This window comes from Delphinapterus leucas, chromosome 15 (assembly GCF_059928025.1).
Source record: "Delphinapterus leucas isolate spDelLeu-1000000601 "Yukka" chromosome 15, BTC_Dleu_Yukka2, whole genome shotgun sequence".
Lineage (NCBI taxonomy): Eukaryota > Metazoa > Chordata > Mammalia > Artiodactyla > Monodontidae > Delphinapterus > Delphinapterus leucas.
Window position 1 is genome coordinate 26,060,784 of NC_143143.1, and position 19,775 is coordinate 26,080,558.

Here is a 19,775-nt window from a genome sequence, read left to right on the forward strand (position 1 = left end):
TGATATTGATACGATCTAATGTTTAGGCCATAATAAAATTTCTCCAAATGTCTCAACACTGTCTCTTACAGTTTTTTATTTTATTTTTTGATCCAAGATCAAGTCAAAATCATGTATTGCATTTAGTCATCATAATTCTCTTTTTTTAAACAAGTGTCAAAGATTTTATTCAACTCATTAATTAATGAAAAAACTAATAAGATGTTAAAAGCAATTCAAATGAGAATTTAACACACTAGACAATGTATTTTTACAGTCCTGTGAACAGAAATCATTTGCATAACTAGGGACAGGAAGTGGTTGTATTTCAATTTTCTACAATTTAACTTCTACAGGTTGTAAAAAAACAAAAACAAACACTGGTATTAGTTTTCCACTGCTGCTGTGACAAATTACCAAAAACTTGGTAGCTTAAAACAACACAAACTGATTATCTTACAGTTTAGTTGGAGTGTCTTACAGTTGGAGGGCAAAAGTCCCAAATTGGTTTCACTTGGCTAAGATCAAGGTGTCAGCAAAGCTGTGTTCCTTCTGGAGGCTGGAGGGGGGAATCCGTTTTTTTGCTTTTTCTCCACCTTCTTGAGGCCACCCCCATTCTTTGGCTCCTGGTCCCCTTCCTTCATCTTCGAAGTTAGTAGAGTCATCATAGCTCTTTAATCTCCTTTAATCTGGAACAGTTCCCCAGCCTGTTTTTGTTTTTTATAACATTAACACTTTCTGAAGAGTTCAGACCAGGTGTTGTTTTGTGGTGTCCTTCTATTCGGGTTTGTCTGTCTCCTGGGATTAGACGTGTCTGACAGGAGGGCTACATAGGCGATGTCCTCTTAGCACGTCACACTGAGGGACACACACTGTCTATTTGTTCCATTATTACTGATGTTTTGTTTGATAATTTTGTTAAATGGTGGCCTCAGAAATCTCCATTGTAGCTCTCCCCCTTTGTATTAACAAGTATCCTATGGGTAATACTTGTGCAAGGATGCCATTCAGATTTTAGTTTATGTTCTGCAAAGGGCACACTAGAATTATTTTGAGAAGTTTAATTGGTTCGTCTCATTTTGTGTGTTGTGTGCTTTTCTTATTGATTTGTGAGTGCACTTTTATTATGATGATTATTCATTTCTAACATTTAGTAAGCCATTAGTTATTAGCTACTAGACACTGCTCTGAAATCTTCATAACGATTTTATGAAATGCAGGTACCATCTTCCCCCTTCATTTTACAGAAGAAATTGAAGCTTAGGGAGACTAATGCTGGGTTATGTATTTTGCAAATATTTGTCCCAGTTTGTTGTATACATCTTAATATAGTCTATTTTGCTACCCCAAAGCTTTACATATTATCATAGTAACAACTATCAATTTATTCTTTTATAGTTTTTGCCTTTGGTGTCCTACTTAGAAGCATTAAGTATTAAATCCATTAGGAATGAGGTTTACTCAAATGCCATCTTATCAGTAAGTAGGGTTGCCAGATTTTGCCTAAACTAAGCATGGCCCAAATATTGTATGGAATGTACTTATACTAAAAAATGATTTGTTGCTTATCTAAAATTCAACTTTAACTTGGTGTCCTCTATTTTTATTTGGCAATCCTATCAGTAAGGCTTTCCCTGACCACTTTATTTAAAATTGCAACTCCCATCTCAGCACTCCCAGCTTTTCTCTTTCTCCATAGCACTATATATACACAATGTATTTTACTTTTTTGTTTAGTGTCTGCACTCTACCACTGGAATATAAACTCCATGATACCAGGCTTTTTTTAACTTTTAAATGTAGGTTTAACATACATATAGAAAAGTGGACGCGTCGTTAGTATACCACTCAATGAATTACCTCAAAGTGAGCACACCCATATAACCACCCTCCAGGAGGGTGAAGATTTTTATTCTCAATGTACTTTCAGTGCCTAAAATAGTACCTGACACATAGTAGGTAATCAGCAAATACTTGTTGAATGAATCAATGATGTAGCCTGTGAGGTAGGCATTCAGGTTATTTTTGTCCAAATAACTAGTGAGCGAATTTATTGATTATTTATTGCTTGGTTCTTATCCCCCTGAAAAGTGTAATTTTTGATGAATTTGAATAGTGCAATTGTTTAGCTGTTCCCCCTACTGTTGAACATTTTGGAGGTTTATATATATATATATATATATATATGTTTTTTATCCTTAAACATCTTTGTGCATTAAAAATTAGTCCTCATTTCAGATTGTTTTCATAGACTGGTTTCCTAAAAGAGGAATACTAGGTCAAAGGGTGCGCCCCTCTCATTCAGACAGAACACCCACTGACAGTCAGTGGACCTGTCTGCTGAAGATGGCACATAGAAGGGACCAACACCATCGCCTGTGTTCCCTGCTTCGGACAACAGCTAGCAGACCAGGTGGCGAGTGCCTGGTCGCTTCCTTGACATCATTCTTCCTGGTCGGTAGGGTGACCAAGATGCCTCGGGTCTGAATGCCAGCTCCTCTCCTTATACTAGTTGCAGGACTTCGGGCAAGTCGTTCAACAGATTGCCGTTTTCTCTAGACAGTGATAGTAGCAGAGCCAACTAGGGTACCATATGGGATGTAGTCTCAGGAGGTGGTAACTGCAGCTCTAGGGGCAGGTGGCCTCTGCTGCTCAAAGCTCACCCAGTCCCTGGTCCAGATCATTTGGTAGATGAGCTGATGGATGCAAGGTGACCACTTCACTTTGGCCGAGAAATACTTGTCAGGTGAATGAGGGTCAGGCTGTGAGCTTACAGGACAGGATTCCCACCTTCCCATTATGACCACAGGTATGCAGAGAAAGAGGGATATTATCACCCCTTTCAGACAGATTGATTTGAACTGTGGGAGCACACCCTCTCAGCTGAGGCTGCCCTCGTCTTTCCTTGCTCATACGTGATACATCCATTTCTGTCACCTTCACAGGAGAAAATAGATAACTGCATTACCCTTTTCTCACACCGGTCAGCTCTTTCCAGGATTGCTCCTATTCACGAAGAACTAACAGGTCCGTGAGTGTCGTGTGTGCATTGAGAGTATGAGTTGTCTTGTGTAAACCACTCGTGAACATGACATTTACCACCTGGATGCCAAGAAGAGGAGTCAGGGGTTTCTTTCCCCCTTTTGGTGCTCTCACTACACCAGAAAGAATGGGTCGTTCATTCAGTTAATATTTATTACAAAGGGCCTCTGTGGGAGGAGGCTATTCTTAAACTCCACAAAGTACCCCTAACACCAAAGGGGAGCAGACAGGATGCTCAAGGGCACCTGGGGGGGCAGTGCAGTGGGGAGAGAGGAGGGGAGCGCAGCGGGGAGCGCGAGTTGGCATTTCTCTGCAGTCTCGTGTTTTATTTAAACTATCCTCGCAAATTTGAAAAATTCCACTCTATAATACATCCATTTTATTTTAATATTAAAATGTTTTAAATGACCAGATTAATTATTTAACTTTTCCTCCCTTCTCTCCAGTGAAATCCATGCTCTGGGACGTCAAGCCACAGTTATTCAGTGGCATGTAATCATCGCAAGCCCCAGGCTGCTGCGAAGCAGAGAGAAATAGCTGTGTTAGATACTCTCTCTGGGAGAAATATCAGTGGTGACATAAAGTGACTGGAACATGTTCCTATCTAGAAGGACTAGCTGGGGTCTGTGCGCTCAGAGGATGGGCACAAAAGCCTGGGTTATGTATTCACTCGGTTGCAACTAGAGAAGCATCATAAAATTTTTAAACTTGCATGAATTCAAATGTACTCATTGGGGAAATTATTTTCTCGGTAGTGAGACTGGTTTTGCTTGTCAGTCCACTCAGTGAAAGTGAGTGAGTCGGTGATGAAATGGGAGCTAGGGATCCTGCTTTTCCCGCGAGAATATCCATTCTCAAGTTCCGCCTGTCGGGTGACCCCTGCCGATTAGAAATTTAAGTGTGCTCACCCACGTGTGTCTTCAGTAACCTGGTCCTCACATGCAAGCCTGGTGTGCAAGAGGAGAATTACCGGAGTACTCTGACACTGGAGGGAAAAACAGCCACATTGGATGCTGGCATGACACCTCCAAAGGGAATTTTCAAGGGTAACTTTGACTAAACGTGGTTTTCACCTTTAGCCTCCCTGCCTGTCTTCTCCACACAGACACACTGTTGCACACATGCTGTTGCAACTCCACTGTGCTAGGTGCTTTCCCTGAAATGACCTGTGGACAGCACCTCAGCTCAAGGACAAGGCAACAGTTGCCCAGAGAGGTGAAGTGGGAGCCCAGTGGTAGGACTTTCCAGCCCCAGAGTGTACACTCATTCCATCGGGCCTTTCTGCTCCTACAGTTGTATTAAAATCTTTTAAATCACGAATTGCTCAAAAAGAAATTTTTTTTTTTTAATTTAAATAATCCCAACAGGGAGTTCCCTGGCAGTCCAGTGGATAGGACTCGGCACTTTTACTGCCATGGCCTGGGTTCAATCCCTGGTCAGGGAACTAAGATCCTGCAAGCCACACAGTACAGCCAAAAAAAAACCCAACGGCATTTAGTCCAGACTTGCAGAGAACCAAGTTACAGGGTCTGCCTGTGCTTTTTTTGGCGACAGCAGTGAATCCCGGCTGCGCTCTGGCCTGAGCTGGAGAAGAGTGGGCCGAGATTGGAGTGAATTTTGCACCACGTCCGTGACTTTCAGGCTGCACTCAGATAGCTGTTCCCCACGTGTGCGTCCGCCCCAGGGTAGGCTTGTGGGGCAAGTGTGCGCCTGGATCTTGGGAGAAGGCATTACACGGCATTCCAGCTGCCCTCTGGGGATTCTCGCTGCTCCTGCTTTAGTAAAATGTGGCAGGTTGCCTGGCAACCCCCACTGGTGGGGATTTTTTTCTACCTACTTTAGGAAAAAGCCCTCTATCAGCTCTTGGCTGACTACTCAGGGCAGAGTAGGAGATAAACTTGGCTCTGCAAGCCGACTTTCTCCTTTATTTTTCACACCTCTGCCTGTATCTTAACATTTGCTCTCTCCTCTGTTCTCTTTTGTCTATCATTTAAAGGTAGAAGCTGGACAGTTTGCCTCCCAAATCAAGTCCTGAGGGGGATTGGTTACCGAAAACATGTTCTTTTTTTACATTAGTCAAAATTGTTTCATTTGTGAGTCAGACCTGTGGACCGTTGCACTGAGTGTGTTGTATATAGCCATGCATCTCCGTGCTGCTGATTTGGTTTTGACAGAAGGATCCAGTTGTAGCCTTAGAAGGAAACGTGGCTTGTGCATTTCCTGTTGGTGAAGGCCTCTAACTGCTGCCCTAACCTGGTGCGGGACCAGTCTGTCTGTGAGTGCCCTGCAGAAACGTGGTTTGTAGAGCTTTGCAGCTCTGTCCCATGCAAGTTGCTGTCAGATACTCATATTTTTTCTTCATTGAAATCATAGCATAATGCTATGCAAAGGCAGGATAAGTAAATTCATTCATTAAACTTCAGTTTACATGCTTTAAAATGAGACTTTACTTATGTTAGAGGCATTAGATGTGGGACTGCAGAGTTATCATTTAAAGGGTGATAATATTTTTCTAGGGAAAAATAAAAGTAGAGAGTACTTTAAAATCCCTGAACGCTCCGTTATCAATCAGAAAGCATTCTGTGTTCTGCTCTACCGATACATGACTTTCAAAAGTTGTTTTTCAATTTCCTAATTTGTGTTAAGCATTTTGATGTTGTCGGAAGCTCTTGAGCCTTTGGGAATTTTAAGATGTAATGTTATAAAATACACCAAAATACTTTAAAGCAGGGGTCCCCAGGTCCCCGGTCCTTGGCCTGTTAGGAACCGGGTGGCACAGCAGGAGGTGAGCGGTGGGCAAGTGAGCCAAGCTTCATCTGCCGCTCCCCATGGCTCCCCATGGCTCCCCATCGCTCGCATCACTGCCTGAACCATACCCCCCACCCCACCCCCGTCCGTGGAAAAATTATCTTCCATGAAACCAGCCCCTGGTGCCAGAAATGTTGGGGACCACTGCTTTAAAGTGTAGCAGTATAACAACACTTGCCACTGTATTCAGTTTCTTTTTTCATATAAGTGTTTTAAAATGTAACACTTGACTCTTGTTTTCTAACCAGTCGATTTTCCATTGGATGTCCAAAACACACAAAAAGATCTACATTTACTTCTCCTTAGGATGTAGAAAACAAAATGACTGTTCAGAACAATGTAGAGATCTTAACAACTTCAGACAGGAAAGTTGACCAATGCCAGTATCAATTAAAAAAGAAAATCTGCCTTATTCTCCTGCTGGCACAATATTTCACAGGTTCTTTAAATGTTCAGGAGTGGTGAAAAACTTGTTACTTCTCTGAATTTGGGGAGTTGCCATCTTCTAAAAGCACTTCCTCACCGAATGGGAGAAGCTCACTCTCTGGCCGCCTCTCGGGCAGGCATGCTCTCCCCTCCCCCTTCCTCTCCCCATCCCTCTCTTCGTCCCTCTCTCTCCTATCTTTCCATCCCACAGTCTCCTGTGTATATATGTGCTTGACACCGAGCTGCTTCAGCTGCTTTTGGCAGCTTAACATGCTTGTGTCAGACCCGAATGCTGCCTGGAGGTCTGACCACTGATGATGGCAGCGACCACCTCCCATAATAGGGAGACAGACTTAAGGATGAAGAAAATAAAGAGGTGGATTAGTCTTCTTAAACTCCTAAAGCCCATAGGGAAATGGTTTGGTGACTTAAAAGGAGAAAAATAATACAAGTGTAGAATGAATGTGTTAAAAGCCAAGATGGGATGGGACTTTAAAAACCAAAGTAATTCTTACTCAGTTTTGTGCTGCCCCTTTGGCCTGTTTGGTGATCTGTAGGGTTTTACTGTGTGGTCTACAGACAGAACCCACCAGTGAAATATATTAGTTGTTGGGCACATAGTGTCAGCAAAGGCAAAGAGTAAAACTGATGTGGAAAATAAGGCTAACTTCGTCATTCTTTATTTCCTCATTGGAGAAGCTTGTGATTCTTTCTGTATACTTTTCTGAAGTCAGACATTGCCAGTTATAACAAATACCTTGCATTGTCCCAAGGCAACCTGTGGTCTGAAGAGCAGATTTCATTGCTTTTGTTATGAATCGATTCTCTCTCCATAGAGGCTGGACACAGTGCCAGTGAGGCTCCATGCAGGCACCAAGGAGGCTGGCCTGAGTGTTAAAGGAGGTTGTGTTGGCATTTTTTTCCTCACCTTTTTGGTGGTAACAGATCACATGCGGGGTGTCCTGGAGACACTGAAGAGTCGAGTCACGTTTGATGCAGATTTCAGGAGGTTCTGCATCTCTAGATGGATTGCAGGGGTGGGGAGCGGGGAAGAGAACAAGGCAGGACTAGGAAGAGGGCTCTTTTCATAGGTAGCATCATGGTGCCATCCTGAGAACCCTGAGAGGTTCCAGATTGGTAGCGTGGCAGGGAAGGGTTAATGAGAACCATAGACGGAGTTGTCTATATGGACAGTTTATATGGAATTTCTGTGACTCCTTACTAGGTTGGGAGAGGCCAGTTTGCTTCTGGGGACTGATACCCTCCTTCCCAGGGGTAATGACTCACGCTGCAGGTAAGATAGCTCAGCCCTGCCTAGCTGATAAAGGCCTGTCATTCTCATTCTCTCCCCAGGCCTCCTCCTTCCCTCCTGGGTTTCACTTGGTTAATGAATAAGCCTAGTCATGAGCTGTAAGTAAATTCTTTTATCAAATGAAAACCACATCAAAACATCCACAGAGAGACATTTAATGAAAGTGTAAATATTGCAGTACGGCATCTCCCGTATCTGGTTGGCTTATACACAAACAGACTTTAAGCTTTTCACCTATTGAAACCTTTAAGTCTGAAAATATGCTGCTCTGTGAGGCTTTTTGTAAACATGGTCTTGGGACGTGGAGAAAAGTTGGTGCATTTATGTGTTATCACAATAGCATTAATATTGTGGCAGATTTAATGCTTCATAAACAGCTCAAACTGCCAAGGTTAACAGTCCAAAAGTGTGGTGTTGGTGTGTGTGGGGACATTTATATTTGGTGCATATTTGTGTCTGGCATCTGAAACATCGCTCACGAGAACCAGTGAACCCTTCTTAACTCTGACTGCAGACCCGGCCACTACCTCGAGCCAGCAGTTCAGTTTACACACTGGCTCTGGTTGGTGAATAGGTTGTGTCCTAAAAGTTCTTTTGTTGACTAACCTTTTAGAACACAAAGCGCTTTGTCGCACAGAAATGCCACTTTGAATGGTGGGTGTCAGTGAGCTGTGGCTTGTTTCAAACTTCGAGTCATGGCCCATCAGTGGGTCAGAAAATCAGTGCTAGTTGACGCCAGAATAAAAAAGAAGAGAGAAAAGAAACAGAATAGGAAACATCAGAGTGGGTTGCCTAGAAAAGATAGGTCTTGTTTGGTTACACTGTTGCAACTTAAAACCTACTGGACACTGTATGCCTTTAGAGCGCGAAAGGTACCCGTGTAGGGGGAGGTTGTATCAGCAGTGGGTTAAATCTGGCCATTTTCCACTGTCCAGCACTGTGATGTCAGGCAAGGGGCTTAACCTATCTGGGTCTCTGTTTTGTCATACTCAAAATAGGGCTGTTTTGTAGAGGTACGATTAGAGATGAAAGAGTGTATGTTAGGATTAATATATTAGGATATCATAGAACATAACGGTAATATATTAGGATTAGAGCTAATACAGCATCTGGTGCATGGCAACCTGTCTGTAAACCATGATTATTATTTATTTGTACTCCTTCGTGGTATATGTAGACCTTAAAGATACTGTCATAAAATAGTATAACTAAAACATGTACTGTTTAGTCTTCCCTAGAGTATAATTTATTCAGTGTTCCTGACATTTAGGATCTGCCATTTCACACATTCTAGGAGGAGATCTTTGATTTTACTTTAAATTATTCCTGTGTAGTTGAGACATCAATCTTAATTTTTTCCCATGAAGTGCGAAGAATGTTGCAAATTGCCTTAGGTCTTTCAGCTGTCTGTCAAGTTCGTCAATACCATTAAGTATGGAATTGCTTCCCAGCTCCCTATTGTAAGTTGTGTGTTTTCGTCTTTATTTAAAAAACAAAAAAAGGTATTCTCTGTCTTTTTCTTAAAGTGACTCTCAATTCTAAACTTTTTGAAACTCCATCTGCTTCTGTTTGACTCCATCATAAGATCATTCTTACCTCCTGCACATCACTACCCCATCTTTTAAGGAGCTGTGTCAGCATTTATGAAAACCTTTTTTTGTCTGGCTTGGGTTTAGAGCAGCTGCTGTGTTGACAGCTTTGAGGGGCAGGTTAAAAGTGTCGTCGGAAGCCTGGCATCAAAGTCAGGGAGGTGAGGATTCAAATCCAGCTCTGCCAGTTCATTATCTTGGCCCTCTGCAGGTTACTCAACCTCTCTCAGCCTCTGTTTCCGTGTCTAAAAACAAGAGGTCCTGCCCACCTTGTGGGGTTGCTTTGAGGAGAAAAAGAGCACAGGTGGATTGGTAACTTTGCCTAGAAGGCCACTGTCTCCAGCTGGGTCCTCGTAAGTCACAACTCCACAGCCTTTTCTGCCCTTCCTGTCCTCCCGGCCTCAGCTCTGGGGCTCTCGGGAAGACCCACTCCCTTTCCCCAAAAACAGCCAGCTTCCGGGTGGGGCTTCCTACCCTAGATTCATCGAGCTCTGCACCTGCTCCTCCCTTCTCTTGGAAGTGGGGTCCCCACGTGTGCTCTGGGCCCCGTTTCCTCTCCAGGCCTTTCGATGTCCCTTATCCTCAGGCCCACCTGCTGCTTCTTGCAACAGTGAGAAAACCTGCTGAATCTAATCCATCTTTTCAAAAGGACTCCTAGATCCCAGTTCCCTTTGCTCCCCATGACTTCTTTCCTTTTACGAATTCCAGTGGTCTGGATTCATCACCCTAGCCATCGTGCCCTCTCATTTAGCCGAGGTCCCTGGTGACCTCCGTGCCATAAAGCCCCTGAGCCCTTGTCTCCTCTTGCGTGGTTGCTCAGTACATTGACCCACCCTTCCTTCCTGGGCTCCACAGCCCGAGACTTTCTAAGTTAGTCCCCTCCTCTTGGGCCCACAGCGTCCCAGGCTCCCCTGCCTGCTCCTCCCCATCTATAAGGTGATTAAATGTTTGCTGTTCCTCAGAGTTCCACTAGGACTTCTTTTCTTACTCCACGCCTTCTCCATTCCCATTCCTATTTTCCCCTTCAGTCGCAGTGATCTTGTAGGAACACACATCAGATCACACTCGCACCCTCCTGGTGACTAAAACCCCATGGTGGCTCCCTCTGCACTTAGCCGGAGCCCTTGGGGGCGTGTCCATCATTCCGGCTTCACCTCAGGTCCTCCCCGCTCCCTCTTTAGTCTCCACTGTTAAGGTCGTGTTTCAGTTCCTCAGTCAAGACTGTGTCTCCTCACTCAGATAGGTCACTCAGTGTTCCTTCTGCCTGGAACACGCTTCCCAACCCCCAGTGTCTTTGACACTGTCTGCTCTCCCAGCCTTCGGTCTCAGGAAAGGCTGAATGTCTTTTCCTTAGGGAAACGGTCCCTGTGTCCTGGGCTTGACCAGCTAGCTCCTGCTGGAAACTCCAGAGCGCTTTTCTAACCCTCAGCACACATGTGGGGCTCTGTGCCCTGTCCTTCCCTCCTGGCGAATACAAGGACCAGGTCTCTGATTCAGCCCCAGTTGCCCATGCATAGAAGATGGTGTGTTTGTTCATGAATGAATGGATAGATGAATAAATGAACAAGTGAGAATTTCATACATTAGCGTCTGTGTTCACAAACAGGTGGAAGGGTGAATAAATGAACAAGCAAGAACTAAATACATTTGTTTGTAAAGCAGTCAGCACAGCTCTTATATATAGTAAGTACTCAATAAATGGTAGCTTTATTTCTTCTTAATCGACTTTTCAGCTGGGAACCATGAAAAGAAAAAAGAAAAAAAAAAAACCACCCAGGCTGGTTAATGCGAGCAGTGCTCCTTGGTGACACCCTTCAATAAAAGTGGAGGCAGGTGGCAGAGGCCGTGGGAGCGAGAGCTTAAGCAGCAGCTTCTTTCCCACAGTCAACCTCGTGCTCCTCCTCATGCTGAAATCATCATTTCTCACCTCGATTCCTGCCTCCCTGGTGCTCCCCTACCAATCCTTTCTGTTCCTTTCCTCCTCCTCTAGATTGTAAGCTTATTCCGGGCAGGGACCATCTCTTCCCTTCCTCCACGCACTGGTGCCCAGCACAGTACCTGGAGCCAGTGTTTGTGGAATGAATGAATGAGATGCATGTTTCAGAAGCGGACTATGGTGTTGCCAGGAGAGTTAGTGAAAATTAATTGACTAAGTTTGGTCTTAGTTCAATTTTTAAAAATTATAGTTCAGACTTTTTGATTTTATACTTGTCCAGTATGGTTGACGTATCGGTTCCTGTATTTTCCACATTTTTGCGTGGGAAAGACCCCAATTCTAAATGATAGCAGTATCGCGTGAGCTTTGCAGACTCAGGTCTGTGAGGCCCCCCTCACTTCTCGCCCCCCAGTGTGTGATGAGCTATACAGCTCGCTGAATCTGTTTCACTGTGGAATATCTTATGTGGCTTAGACACCGTTCTTTTAGTCTGAACCATATGTTTTGTGATCTAACAGCCACAGCCTCATTACTTAGGCCCCTACCGTGTGCCAAGCCCTGTGCTGAGAGCTCTGTGTATGTACTCTCTGCCCTTCCTAATAGCTTTCTGAGGTCGGTAGATATGCCCGTTTTATGGATAAAGAAAGGGAAGCCCAGGAGGGCAGGTGACTTGCCTCAGACAAGTTAAAATCGGGGGCAGGATTTGAACCTAGGCCACTGTGGCCTTGGAACCTGTGGTTTTCCCATTTGACTTCGTTGCCTCCCTTTGTGTAGATTTTAAGTAAATGTCACCATGTCTACACGTCAGCCTTTGTCCAGTTTGTGGAGAGTGTTTTCTTCTCCACATCTTTAGCTTTTTTTTTTTTTCTGCTACACCGCATGGCTTGTGGGATTTTAGTTCCCCAACCAGGGATCGAACCTGGGCCCTCGGCAGTGAGAGCGTGGAGCCCTAACCACTGGACCACCAGGGAATTCCCATCCACTTCCTTGGCCTTAATTAGAGACTCTGAGGTGAAATGAGGTGTGGGAGCCATGAGCAGAATGAGGGGGTGACGTGGAGAGGGCACAGAGCCGTAGGCGTGACTTGTATGTGGCGGAACCAGGACGGGACCCACTTCCTCTCCGGGCGCCTGTTGAGTTTGCTCTGGTCCTTATCCGTCACAGGGCTCACAGCACCTGCCCGCACGGTACCAACCACCCAGTGCCGGGGGGTATGAGCCCGGTTCTGTGAACGCTCAGCTGTTCTTGCTCTCACACTCTGCCCTTCACATCTTTTTAAGCATCATGGCCTGAGCTTGCTCCCTTGGCCTTAGTGCATTTCATTTCCTGAGTGTCTCCTGCATGTCAGGTGCTGTGATAGAGGCTTGGGGAAAGCAGAAGTGAATGAACCCATTTCCCTTCTGCCTCTTACTCCATTATTTCCGCTGTGCTCTTTACAGTGCTTGGATCTCTTTCATGTGCCTTAGTTTTCACTCTTTAGCCTTACTACTTTATTTTTTTATTTCTATTTATTTTTTTGGCTGCGGTGCAAGGCTTGTGGTATCTTAGTTCCCCGACCAGGGATCAAACCCAGGCCCTCAGCAGTGAAAGTGCAGAGTCCTAACCACTGGACCACCAGGGAATTCCCTAGCCTTAGTACTGTACAAACAAACAACCAAGCAACCCTTTATTGGATAAGTATGCAATGTATGAAGAGCAAGGGACAAAGAATCACAAGCCCTGGGTCCTGACCATGTGCCCGGGGCAGGTGCATTGGCCTCGCCGAGTCTGCTGTCAAGGGCCGTTGCCATTTCTTTCCCAGCGTTGCTGTGAGGCTCAGGTGTGGCAATGTGCACAGACTGCTCCTGCCCAAGGGAGCCTGCCCTTCAGAGTCAGAGCCAGCTCTTCTTGTTTCCAGTCCAGGACTCTTCATCTGCTGAACCACCCTTCCTCATGGAATTTTTCACTGAAGATGTTGTGAATATGTATCCTGGTTCTGGCTTTCTTCTCTTGAGTAGAAACAAGCTGACAGCAGGCACAAAAGCTGTGTTTCTTCCCTCCTTCCACAATGTCAGATGAAATTCCTGCCAAAGTACCATGGTAGAGCCCAGGCGCTACACGGATGAATAAGCTAAGGTCCCTTCCCTCCAAGAGCACCTGGGTAAACGTGGGGAAAGAGTCAGCGTTGAAGTGAGGGCTGGACCAAGCTAAAGGCCCTGACGTCCTCTAGCAGGTTTGCACTTTATCTTGAAGACTCTGCAGGGTTTTACAGAAGAGGATGGACTGGCAAGGGTAAAATAGGGCTGTTGTCTCCTGGGCGGGCTCGCCTGCTCTCACCTCTTGGGCACCCTGGAAATAGCTGTACTGCATGTGCTTCTGACAGACCACCGATTCCTGTGTGCACCTTAGTATCCGCCTAGTTCTTTGTGTGGGTTGAGGGGAGGTACACCCAAGATCAGTTTTTTTGAACACAGGCAAATGTTCTTAGTGACCATTATTAGGGTTGAGTGTTTTTGTAAAGTTAGTTCTCCCGTAGAATCTGAGATAAAACCCTCCATTCTCTCTCTGGTAAAAGTCAGAAAATAAAATGGTCATGCTGTTGAAAACCCAGAGTTGATCAAATTATATGGAATATGAGAAAACTTCTGAATCTGGTATGTTCACATGTAAATAAGCAAGCAAACACAAAGTGATGTTTGGTGCCCTCCTGGTGTGGGGTGAAAACCCAGAATGAGGGCACAGTGGTGCAGGGCCCCAGGCTGGCGGCTGAGGGAGGGATCAGGAGAGGTCATGAAGGGTGTCAGAAGTGGGCACCGTAGAGCATTAAAGCACACGTTGGTGGGTAGGGTGTAGGGTTTGTGTCTGCAAAGCTGGCAGAGGCCACTGTCAGCACACGTCACTTCGGGTGGGCGGTTAACATACCAGGTTATCACGGAGAGATTCCTTCTGCTTTTTTCATAACTGTTGTATGGAGAGGTGGACAGACTCTGAGTCTCTTGCAGACAGAGGCATTTGCCTGTGTTAACTCTAAATGACACGGTCTGGGACGCTTCCAGTGCACATGGTGTCATGAAAAGAATGTAGCTTTGGTTTGGATCCCAACACTTGTCATCTTTGAGACCTTGAACTAGTCACTTCTTCTGAGCTTCAGTGTCCTTATCTACAGAGTCAGGATAATCCTTACAGGATTTTTCCATACCTGGCAGAATAAGTAACCAATAAATATTTCTCTTTCTTGTAACCATTGGATTGATAAGCATTATAGGTAATTCCCTTAGAAACTGACTGAGAACCTCATGTTGGCTGAGGGTAGCCACTGCAGAAAATGCGGGACTAACGGTGTGTGGCTGCTTCTGAAGTTTCCTGATGCTCCCCCCACCCCACCCCCTCCAGCAGTTGCTGCAGTAAAGTGATTGCAGCCGCTTAATAACCAGGCTGCACAAATGTCCTCAGCCTCCCTCGGAAGGTCTGAGAAGCCTGGCGTTTCAGCAGCCGTGATTGTTTGCAGCACACACACCATTCAGGGACACCTCCTTATCACTGAAGACATTGAAACTGGAGTAACTCTTACCTTGTCTTACAGAGCCCTTCTAACTTAGTCTCAGAAATGGCCCTTAGGAGTTGGACAGTGTAAAACAACAGCAAAACTAAACAATTTGTTTAAAATGTAATGAACGTCTGTGAAACCACCACTCAACCAAAGAGCTAAAATATTGTTAATAAGTTACATTTACCTGTTGTTCCTCCCCATCCCATCCCCCTGACCCCCTGTGGGTGGCAGTCACTCTTCTGAAAGTCATGCTGATCATTTTCTTGCTTTTTTGGTTCTCTCTCTCTCCCTCTCTCTCCCCCGCTCTCTCCTTCCCCTCACCTCCCCCCACCCCCCTTCGCCCTCCCTCTCCCTTTCCCTCTACAGATCTACAAAATGATACCTTATTGTGCTCCTGATTTGCCTTTGCCTGAGGTTGAGCAACTCTTTATATAATTATTGGCGTTATATGCTCCCTTTTCTGTGAAATGACTATGAATGCTTTTCGTGTCTTTTGCCCATTTTTCTGTTAGGTGTTCTCTTACTGATTTGTAGGCATTTTTATGTATTCTGGTACTAATCCTCCATCAGTTGTATGTGTCACAAATATCTTCTCCCAGTGTGTAGATTGTTTTCCCTCTCTTTAAAGTGTCTTCGGGTGGCCAAGAGTTTTCGTATTAATGTAGCCAAACTTATTGATCTTTTTTTTAATGCTTAACATTTTTTGTATCTTCATAAATTCTTTCCTACTTCAAGCTCCGGAAGATATTCACTTCTATTTTCTTTTCAAGTTTTCAAAGTTTGCTTTTGACATTTAAGTGCTTCATCCATCTGGAGTTGATTTTTTGGCCTGGTGTGAGTAAGAATCCAATTTCTTTTTTTCTTCCTGTGGATAAACAATTTTTCCAACTTTTCCTTTTGCACAGTGTCATGCTGCCTCTGTCAAAAATCAAAGTTTCACAGATGCATAGGTCTGTTTCTAGGTTCTTCTGTACCACTGGTCAGTTTGTTTATCTCTGTCCCATTACTACACTGTCTTAAGTACTACAGGTTTACAATAAGCTTTTTTAGCTATCAAGGCAAGTCTCCCTTCCTTATTCTTCTTCAGAAATGTTTGGGCTATCATTGGCCATTTGTCTTCCCTTTAAAATTTGGAATCAACCTTTCAAATTCCACAGAATAATTGAGGTGTAATTTATATACAGTGAAATATACACTGTTCTGTTGCCCAGGTCTTCATCTTAACAAATGCACATCATCATGTAACCTCCACCACAATCAAGATACAGGACAGGTCCATCACTCCCAGAATTCCCTCATCCCTTTGGCAGTTGACCTCTTCCCCCAGTCCCTGGCTACCACTGCTCTGTGTTCTGTTGAGATTTTTTTTTTTTAATCTCATTTAAAATTTTTTCATTGTTTTATTAAAACATTGGAATTTTTTAAACTGAAACTGCATTAAATCTAGAGATAAATTTAGGAAGGACTCTATGTCTTATGTTAAGTGTTCTTGTCCGTGAACATTATGTATCTCTCAACTTAGTTGGAGAGATTTTTTTGCTTGACAGTAATGGAAGGGTCTACATTTTTAGAAAGAAACTCAACATTTTAAGTAGTTCTTTAAAACTCCTCTAAAGGAAGCATTTTATAAGATAATCGTCCATCTAAATGGACACATAACTATACACAAATATATGTCAGACTTGTGGCAGTGTTATGTTTTAGAAAAAAGTCACGTCTTGGTTTCATACCAGCCTTGTTGCTCACCCTATGAGACCGTAAGCAAGCTGCTCGGCTCCCCTGATGCTCAGTCTCTTTATCGGTGTGATGACTAGAACATCTCTTCCTCATGGGGTGGTTGTGAAGATTAAATGCACAAAGTGTCGAGACAGCGGACCCGGCACAGTGAAGCCATGGGTGGGTGAGACTGTGGGAGAGGAGCTGCTCTCACTCACCCACAAGGAACCAGGAAGGGCCTTCACCGTGTTTGGTTTCGCAGTGGCTTTCACAAAGTGGCACAGCCAAAAGATGGCCTTGAATCATTTTCCTGACAAATTTGGAAAAGGTTAGTGTTACCAAGCTGCCTGAGCCACGCTGCTTCTGACAGGCGAGCTGGAATCACTGGAGGACACAGCTGACAGCCAATTCATTTTGCTGATTCATCCATTAGAAGGGTGGCTCTGGGCCAGAGCTTGGCTTCCAGATTAAAGGCCGAGAGCTGCAAAGCTGCTGGGACTTGAAGGAATGCTGGTAAATTATTGCCATGTGAAGGCCAGCCGTGGAAAGTGGATTGTTATTTGTTTCCCCCTTTAAGTGATCCTAATTCCAAATGTGCTCAGATAAATTCCCCACCATGGTTAGGGAATTTTTGAAACATTTGTCCATGGGGCTGAGAGCTAAGTTACTGGGAACAATCAAATGCTGTTAAGTAGATCATCTTGGCTCCTTTATGACCCTATCATCACCTCTGCTTTCAGGAGGAATGTTGACTCAAGCCTACTCTTTTACTTGGTAATCCAAATTAAACTCGAGAGAGGCATTATTGCACATGTCATCCCTGTGGGGCACACTTCAAAATCAACCTGCCTGAGTAAGGAATGAAACTTAAAAGACGAAAATCCAGGAGATGCTCATTTGCCAACGATCAGGACAGAATAATCATGTAGAATCTGTGGGTTCTCATGTATCGCATTGATAGATGAACCTGTTTTAGTAGGTAGTCTCAAGCTTACAGGAAACTGCATAAAGCTTGCATGTGACAGGGTGAGCTCAAGAGGGTGGAAATTGTGTCTTGTTTTACCAAATATCTAGCATCGTCCCTGGGACAGACACCCAGTGAGCAGCTGCTAGACAGAGGCACCGATGGATGATGTTTGTTGGGTATACAGATTGTGGGGCGGTTAGATAAATGAGCCAAGAAATTCAGAAGTGTAGTCCGTTGAAAGCAAGAAGAGTAACTGTCCTGAGGAATAAGATTTTAAAGAAAGGATCCTGTTTCTGTGGTTCTCTGATCTGAGTGACTTTGGTCGATAGTGTATCTGCAGAGCTGGGTACTTTCTGTTTCCCTCGTTGTAGTGAGTCAGAGCATATGCTGTTTTGAGCTCACATTTCACTAACTCAATCTACTTCCTTGGGATAATGTGAAAGTTCTTTAATACCCTTAGGGTTGTTTTCTTTTCTTTTCTTTTTTTCCTGTTAAACTCTAGAGTGAATATTTGAAAAGTACAGCAAACTTCTTAGTAAAAAAGAATTTTTTTGAATTTTATTTTGTTTTTTTATACAGCAGGTTCTTATTAGTTATCCATTTTATACATATTAGTGTATATATGTCAATCCCAATCTCCCAATTCATCTCACCCCCCCACCCCACCCCCGCCACTTTCCTCCCTTGGTGTCCATATGTTTGTCCTCTACATCTGTGTCTATTTCTGCCCTGCACACTGGTTCATCTGTACCATTTTTCTGGGTTCCACATATATGCGTTAATATGCGATATTTGTTTTTCTCTTTCTGACTTACTTCACTCTGTATGACAGTCTCTAGGTCCATCCACGTCTCTACAAAGGACCCAGTTTTGTTCCTTTTTATGGCTGAGTAATATTCCATTGTATATATGTGCCACATCTTCTTTATCCATTCATCTGTCGATGGGCATTTAGGTTGCTTCCATGACCTGGCTATTGTAAATAGTGCTGCAGTGAACATTGGGGTGCATAATAAGAGTAGGTGTCTTTTCTTATTTTTCTTTTTGTTGTTTTATTTTGCTTTGCTCTTTAGATGGCTAAACATTTAGGGCATGACATTCTATAAACTCCTATTGTGCTGAGAAGTTTTAGGCAGATCTGGTCCACTTGGAGTGAAGATGAAAGTGTCAGGGGCTGGGTATGTGGGTAGTATCTGCCTCTCATCCGGTTGTCTTTCCCTGTGGTTAAAGGTCTCTGAAGTACTGGAGTCCCTTGTCTAGTTCTGGTGTGTCCGTCACCTCTTGCTGCATTCTACCATGCCTCATTTACATAATATTTACTGGGAACTACTCTGATCCAAGAACTTTGCTAGAAGTGGGTATACAGAAGTGGGTATACTCTATTTCAGACGTCACAGTGCTTTTGTAGCTGCCTGGGTCCCAAGTCTGGCAGCCCCTGCCAGCATTGCCCGGCTCTTACGGTCTTGCTGCTAGTGTGGGTAATAACCAGTGGCAGTGATAGTGGGCCAGGGAGTGTGTGCTCACACTGCAGAAGCTGGAGCCAGCACATGGCGGCCCATCCTCCCGGTTTCCGTGGGTCCTCACTCCCAGGCCACCTGCACGTTCCATCCCCCACCCTCCGAGAAGGAGGCAGCAAGACGACCTGGCCTTAGTCAGGCATTAACACCAAAGAGGGAACAAGCTCTAGTTTTCAGGGACTTCTGCCAGAGGCACATTACAGAGAATTAGCAGGCTTTCAAAGCAGAAGGAGAAGAGGCAGGTCTCAAGTACTGTGGGAATATCTTGAATCTGCAGAGTCCAAAGTGAAGTGCTGAACGAGGGCCCTGGCCTTAGGGTCGAAGCAGCCTGGTTTTGCTGCCCAGCACTGCCGCTGGCCCACGGTGCGGCCTGCAGCAATCCCCCCGACCTCTGTGCACCTGCTTTCTCATATTCAATAAAGACAATTCTCCCTTGCAAGTACATTGTGAAGATTAGACATCATGTACACAAAGCACCGGACACAGACATATGGTAGACCTTTGCTATTTGACACAGTGATCAGCACTGCTGTCAATATTGCTTTTCTTGTCATCTTTATTTTTAACAAAATAAGTGAGTGTTTACAGTTTTCCCTTAGTGGTTTTGTTTTGTTTTTCATTTTCTTACTCTGAAAAGGAGTAATTTTCAGGCCGTAATGCTACCTGCAAATATTCTGAAAATTAACGTTTTGCTTACATCATTCTGGTTATTGAATAGTTTACAGAGCATTTTCACACTGTAAGGGAGATTGAGGAGCAGTGACCGTCTCTTCTCCAGGTGAGAAAACTCAGATGTGGAGAGCCTATGGCCACCTGGCTTCTAAAGGGCAGAGCGGGGTTGGGAGTGCAAACCTCACCCCAGGGCTCCTTTGACTACCTCAGTCCATCCTTTTGAAGTGACATCCCTGGGGCTAGGCGAGACTCTTTGATAAGGATTTTTTCTTTTCCTTGTAG

The 19,775-nt window shown here is 44.4% G+C and overlaps 1 protein-coding gene across 6 annotated transcripts in view; it reads left to right on the forward strand.

Annotated features, from left to right (window-relative positions):
- The window catches only part of PARN (poly(A)-specific ribonuclease), a 161,549-nt gene that overhangs the window by 95,013 nt on the left and 46,761 nt on the right, over positions 1–19,775 (forward strand). Inside the window, exon 22 of one of the 6 annotated variants that reach the window (XM_089896129.1) lies at positions 1–19,769. This exon is cut by the window's left edge and continues 14,141 nt beyond it. The exons of the other annotated variants lie outside the window; for them this stretch is intronic. The gene's annotated coding sequence lies outside the window, so the exon portion shown is untranslated. Of the gene's footprint in view, positions 19,770–19,775 lie in introns of those variants that run through there. 6 annotated transcript variants of the gene reach the window in all.